This window comes from Plecotus auritus (genome assembly GCF_963455305.1).
Source record: "Plecotus auritus genome assembly, chromosome: 2".
In the NCBI taxonomy this organism is placed as follows: Eukaryota; Metazoa; Chordata; class Mammalia; order Chiroptera; family Vespertilionidae; genus Plecotus; species Plecotus auritus.
The window spans coordinates 161,507,964-161,515,077 of record NC_137771.1 but is presented as its reverse complement, the minus strand read 5'-3'; positions in this window follow the sequence as shown (position 1 = coordinate 161,515,077).

Here is a 7,114-nt window from a genome sequence, read left to right as displayed (position 1 = left end):
ACTTCTTTAGTTAAGTTTATTCCTAGGTATCTTAATTTTTTTGGTACGATGGTAAATGGGATTGCTTTTTTAGTCTCTCTTTCTGTTAGTTCACTATTGGTGTATAGAAATGCCATAGATTTCTTGGCATTAATTTTGTATCCTGCTACCTTGCCGAATTCATTTACTAAGTCTAATAATTTTTTGATGGAGTCTTTAGGGTTTTCTATGTACAGTATCATGTCATCTGCAAATAAGGACAGTTTTACTTCTTCTTTCCAATTTGGATGCCTTTTATTCCATGTTCTTGTCTGATAGCAATGGCTAGTACTTCCAGCACTATGTCGAACAGGAGTGGTGAGAGAGGGCATCCCTGTCTTGTTCCTGTTATTAGGGGAAATGGTTTTAGTTTTCTGTCCATTGAGTGTGATGCTGGCTGTGGGTTTATCATATACTAGAGGCCCGGTGCACAAAATTTGTGCACAGGCGGGGGGTCCCTCAGACTAGCCTGCACCCTCTCCAATCTGGGACCCCTCGAGGGATGTCCACTGCCCATTTAAATGGTCAGTCAGACATCCCTCTCACAATCCAGGACTGCTGGCTCCCAACTGCTCGCCTGCCTGCCTGCCTGATTGCCCCTAACCGCTTCTGCCTGCCAGCCTGATCACCCCCTAACCACTCCCCTGCCAGCCGGATTGAAGTCTAACTGCTCCCCTGCAGGCCTGGTCACCCCCGACTTCCCTCTTCTGCCAGCCAAGTCACCCCTAACTGCCCTCCCCTGCTGGCCTGATCACCCACAACTGCCCTCCCTTGCAAGCCTGGTCCCTTCCAACTGTGCTCCCCTGCTGGCCATCTTGTGGTGGCCATCTTGTGTCCACATGGGGGCAGGATCTTTGCCCACATGAGGGCAGCCATCTTGTGTGTTGGAGTGATGGTCAATCTGCATATTACTCTTTTATTAGATGGGATAGAGGCCTGGTGCACAGGTGGGGGCCGGCTGGTTTGCCCTGAAGGGTGTCCTGGATCAGGGTGGGGTTCCCTTGGGGCATGGGGCAGCCTGGGTGAGGGGCCTGTGGTGGTTTGAAGGCCAGCAACGCCCCTCAGTGACCCAAGCGGAGGCCCAGGTATCTGGGGTTTATTTATCTTCTACAATTGAAACTTTGTAGCCTGGAATGGAGCAAGCAGAATGCTTGGCGGCAGCCATTTCTGTTGGAATTTATTTATCGTCTATAATTGAAACTTTGTAGCCATAAGCGGAGGCCTGGACTGGCCAGGGTGTGTGGAAAGCTTGGCTTCCTCCATCGCCGGGGAAACCAAGCCTCCCTCCTACTCTCTCTGTGGCTGCAGCCATCTTGGTTGGGTTAATTTGCATACTCACTCCTGATTGGCTGGTGGGCGTGGCTTGTGGGTGTAGCAAAGTGGTGGTTAATTTGCATATTACTCTTTTATTAGAAAGGATGGCTTTTATGATGTTGAGGTATGATCCTTCTATTCCCACCTTGCTGAGAGTATTTATCAAGAAAGGGTGTTGGATTTTGTCAAATGCTTTTTCTGCGTCAATTGATATGACTGTGATTTTTCCACTCAATTTGTTTATGTGATGTATCACATTTATTGACTTGCGGATATTGTACCATCCTTGCATTCCTGGTATAAATCCTGCTTGGTCATGGTGTATGATCTTTCTGATGTACTGCTGGATCCGATTTGCTAGAATTTTGTTGAGGATTTTGGCATCTATGTTCATGAGGGATATTGGCGTGTAATTCTCTTTCATTGTGTTTTCTTTATCTGGTTTTGGTTTTAGGGTGATGCTGGCTTCATTGAATGTGTTTGGAAGTATTCCTTCCTCTTGAATTTTTTGGAATAGTCTGAGGAGGATAGGTTTTAGTTCTTCCTTGAATGTTTGGTAAAACTCTCCTGTGAAGCCGTCTGGCCCCAAGCTTTTGGTTGCTGGAAGCTTTTTAATGACTTCTTCAATTTCTTCCATAGTTATTGGCCTATTGAGATTTTTAGAATCTTCCTGATTGAGTTTTGGAAGGTTGTATTTTTCTAGAAATATGTCCATTTCCTCCAGGTTGTCCAGTTTGTTGGAATAGAGTTGTTCATAATATTTTTTAACAATCCTTTGTATTTCTGTGGGGTCTGTTGTTATTTCTCCCCTTTCATTTCTGATTTTGTTTATTTGAGTCCTCTCTCTGTGCTTCTTGGTGAGGCTGGCTAGAGGTTCATCAATCTTGTTTATCCCTTCAAAGAACCAGCTCTTGGTTTCATTGATCTTTTGTATTGGTTTTTTTTTTTTGTCTCTATGTTATTTATTTCTGCTCTAATCTTTATTATCTCCTTCCTTCTGCTCACTCTGGGCTTTTCTTGTTGCTCTCTTTCTAATTCTTTGAGTTGTAGCATTAGATGATTTACTACCATTTTTTTCTTGTTTTTTGAGGTAGGCCTGTAGAGGTATAAACTTCCCTCTCAGGACTGCTTTCTTTGTGTCCCATAGGTTTTGGATTGTTGTGTTTTTATTGTCATTAGTTTCCATAATGTTTTTAATTTCTTCTTTGATCTCATTGGTAACCCAATCAATATTTAATAACATGCTATTCAGCTTCCAAGTGTTTGAGTGTTTTGGATTGTTTTTATTGTAGTTTATTTCTAATATTATGCCATTGTGGTCTGAAAAGATGCTTGGTATGATTTCAATCTTCTTTTATTTGGGGAGACTTTGCTTGTGACCCAGTATATGGTCTATTTTTGAAAATGTCCCATGTGCACTTGAGAAGAACATATATTCCGCAGCTTTGGGGTGAAATGCTCTGAAGATGTCAATTAAGTCCATCTGATCTAGTGAGTCATTTAGGATTATTTCTTTGCTGATTTTTTGTCTAGAGGATTTATCCAGTGATGTCAGTGTTGTATTAAAGTTCCCTACTATGATTGTATTGCTGTCTATCTCTCTCTTGATATCTTCCAGGGGATTTTTTATGTATTTGGGTGTTCCTGCATTGGGTGCATATATGTTTACCAGGGTTATATCCTCTTGTTGTATCAATCCCTTTAGTATTATGAAGTGGCCTTCCTTATCTCTTGTTATGGCCTTCACTTTGAGGTCTATTTTGTCAGATATAAGTATTGCTACCCCAGCTTTTTTTTTCATTTCCATATGCCTGAAAGATATTTTTCCATCCCTTCACTTTCAGTCTGTGTGAGTCCCTTGTTCTGAGGTGGGTCTCTTGTAGACAACATATATATGGGTCATGTTTTTTAATCCATTCAGCCACTCGATGTCTTTTGATTGGAGCATTTAGTCAGTTTATGTTTAAAGTTATTATTGAAAAGTACTTGTTTGTAGCCATTTTTATTTTTTGAGGCTGTGTTCCTTCTTACCTTTTTGTTTCTTCTTTTTACAGCATTCCCTTTAGCATTTCTTGCATTGCTGGTTTGGTAGTGATAAACTCCCTTAGCCTTTTTTTGTCTGTGAAGCTCCTGATTTCCCCTTCAATTTTGATTGATAGTCTTGCTGGATAGAGTATTCTTGGATTGAATCCCTTGCTTTGCATCACTTTATATATCTCCTTCCATTCCCTTCTAGCTTGATGTGTTTCTGTTGAGAAATCATTTGATAATCTGATGGGGGATCCTTTATAGGTAACTCTCTGTCTCTCTCTGGCAGCCTTTAAGATTCTCTCTTTGTCGATAATATTTCCCATTGTAATTATGGCGTGTCTTGGTGTGGATCTTTTGGGATTCATCTTGCTTGGGACTCCTTGTACTTGAGTAACTTTTTTCTTCCCCATATCAGGGAAGTTTTCTGTCATTATTTCTTCAAATAAGTTTTCTAATCCTTGTTGCTCTTCTTGTCCTTCTGGAAGCCCTATTATACGTATGTTATTTCGTTTTGCATTGTCCCAAAGCTCCCTTAGGTTGTCCTCCTGCTTTTTAATTTTTTTCTCTAGTTGCTGTTCAGATTGGGCTTGTTTCTGTACCTGATCTTCTAACTCGCTGATTCGGTTCTCTGCCTCTTTTAGTCTACTGTTGAAGCCTTCCATGGTGTTTTTGATTGTAGCTATATCATTTTTCATTTCTTCCTGATTTTTGCATAGGTTGTTTATTTTCTCGTCCATCCGGTGTATGAACTGTATGACCATTACTCTAAATTCTTTCTGTCATGTTGCATGCTTCTATTTCACTTATTTCCTTACTTTGTGATTCCTCCTTTTCTTTCCTCTGGGAATTGCTTCGTTGTCTCCCCATTCTGACTATCACCAGAAGGTTCAGATGTTGAGTTGAGGGGGCCTAGACCATGTGCAGTGGGAGTTTTGCACCCCGCAAGTGTCATTGAAGAGCTCTGATACCAAGACATGCGATTGTTGTGGGTTGGTGGGAACCACGCTCGCCCTGGGTCAGAGTCACAGGCACTTAGTGTGGCCTCGTGTGTGCACCTAGAATCAGGGACCCTGCCTGCGCCACGTTGAAACAGAGAACCCACTAGCGTGTGCCAAAAATCAAAGTCCCCTACTGCGTGTCAGGAGTCAGAGGCTCCCTGTGTCCATGCCGAGAATTGAGTATCAGAGTCTCTGTTTCTTGGTGCTATCTGACACTGAGAATCAGGTCCTTGTGTGCACATGAGCCAAAAATTGGAGTCACTGGCTCTTAGTGGGAATGTACTGGGAATCAGGGATCTTAGGCGCACGTAATTAGGAATGGAGTCTAGTCACTGGTGGTCAATGCTGCCTCTTGTGTGGAGATTCAGGGTCCCCGATCTGCCGGGGGGACTGGGTTGCTCAGTTGCACTGTGTTGGTAGGAGGTCCACTTCTGCCCTGCGGTAAACAGCCTTCTGTGTGCGCTTGCCCTGAATCAAAGTCAGGTGGCTCTGCCCCTTAGTGTGGGTGTGGGGTCTGGTCACGCGGGTGTGCACTGTGGAAAACAAACTCCGTGTCCAGGTACCCAGGGTCAAATTCAGCGCTGCCTTCCTGTGTGGGCACAGGGTCTGGTCGTGGGGAACAAACTCCCCGAGACCGCACATCCAGGTTCAAATTCACCGCAGCCTCTCTGCTAAGGTGCAGGGTCTGATCATGGGAAACAAACTCCCTGGGTTTGCACCCCCAGGCTCAAATTCAGTGCTGTCTCCCTGCGTGGGCGTAGGATCTGGTCGCAGAAAACAATCTCCCCAAGGTCGGGCACCTATGCTCAAATTCAGGACTGCCTTCCTGCCTGGGCGCGGAGATGAGTCGCGGGAAACAAATTCCCCGAGTTCGCAAGTCCGGGGTCAAGTTCAGCGCTGTCTCCCTGCCCTGTGTGGGTGCGGGATCTGGTCGCAGAAGACCACCTCCCTACGGATGAGCGGCTAGGCTTGAATTCCGCTCAGTCTCCCTGCCTGGGCGCGGAGACTAGTCGTGGGAAACAAACTTCCCGTGTCTGACACCAAGGCTCAAAGTCAGGCAGAGTCACCACTGCTTTGTGTGTGCAGAAAGCCTTATTGTGCGGCTGAGGTCTGGTAGTTTCTATGTCGCTGTCGCGGGGGTGGCGGGGGAGGGGGATTAGCTTTGTGACTCACAGAAATCTGAGGCCGGGTGCCTGGAGTCCTGGTGTCCCTGGGTCTGCAACTGTGGTGGCAGGTCTTCTACCAGAGCGGCTGTAGGGTCCTGGTTTGCTTCCGAGACCAGACTGGGTGGTGGCGAGGCTAGGATCCTAGTCTCAAGCAGTTCTGTTCTTCAAGGTAGCGTGGTCTCTGTGCCGCTGGCGTCATCCCCGGAGTGTTTGCGGTGGCCGCAGCGTTTTGCCGTCTAAGACTGCCCGGATTGGCAGCCCCCTGAAAGAACTACAGGGTCTAACTGTCCCTATTTCACTCACACACACACCTACACCCGTCCACACACACCTCTATCGCTCCCTCACTCTCTCACACACTTTCTCCCTACCTTCCTGCCGGTCACCATCTTGCCTCCCCCCGAAAATGATTTTTTTTTTCTGGAAAATAATTTTTAAATGAATGCCAATTACATCAAACCTTCAGGTAAAGGCAGAGCCTTGCTGGTGGCTGGCTCAGCATGTGAGTTTGACCTTCCTGGCTGCCTGCCCTACACAGCACTGTCAGTTTTAATAAGCTGTAATCCCGTAGCTACGAGCGAGACTAATCAAACTGCAGAGAGCAGCCTGTTCCTAATCAGGAAGGCAAAGGGTAATCATTTAACTCTGTGGGTTCTCAGTGAGCTCCAAGCTGCCTCAACAGAAAAAAACATCCTGGGTAAGATAGTTGCTCACACACTCTAATCTTGGCCTTTGGATGGTCTTTGTTTGAAGTTTGTATTAAAATTCTTTAATTATACTAATATTTGATTTTTAAATGTTTTAAAAGAATCTTTTCCCTTTATTCCCAGAGAATAAAATATTCCTCCCCCAAGGCATATAGGAAACCTCAGACTCCTACTGATTATCCAGGAGTCCACTTGAACCTATCAGAGACACAAACCCTTTCAACACCATTCAGGGTGGGAGTAGTCCCCAAACTGGGGGGTGAGAGGGATTTGGGGACATGGAATGGCAGCTCACGTTGGGCACTTAGACCTACAGGTGATAGCGTGGTACTGTAGCTACACCATGGCAGTGCCAGCTATTCCGTTACAGGAGTAGGAGTGACGGCAGAGCGCCAGCAAAGCTCCAGGAGTACCTGTACCTCAAGACAGCAGCCCCTCTATTCAGTCCTTGCTTCTCTCAGTCCTTTAACCCAGGAGCAAGTCACAAGCAAGAAGCTATACAGTTCCCATTGCATAATTTAGTCAGATGGAGCCAAAGTCTAATCTGGGAGCTCCCTTAGGCAAACTACTCAACCTTCCAGAAATTCCTGGTAGGCCCTCAGGCAGGGCACTCAACCTTCCTGAAATTCAGTAACAGGAATAAGAATATCAACATCTCACAGCCTTGATCTACAGGTCAATGAGATGTATATGGAAAGTTATGTACTGAGGTGCCTGGCACATTAAAAATGCTCCGAAGACTGTAGTTATTATTTTCATCATGTGCTAAGCATGGCCTTAAGGTCCCCTAATTATATAATTTAAAGAGACAGGTGCATCCCTGACTCTCCCTGGATTCTGCATTTAGTGTGAGCTATAGTCACTTAAAACAATGACTATA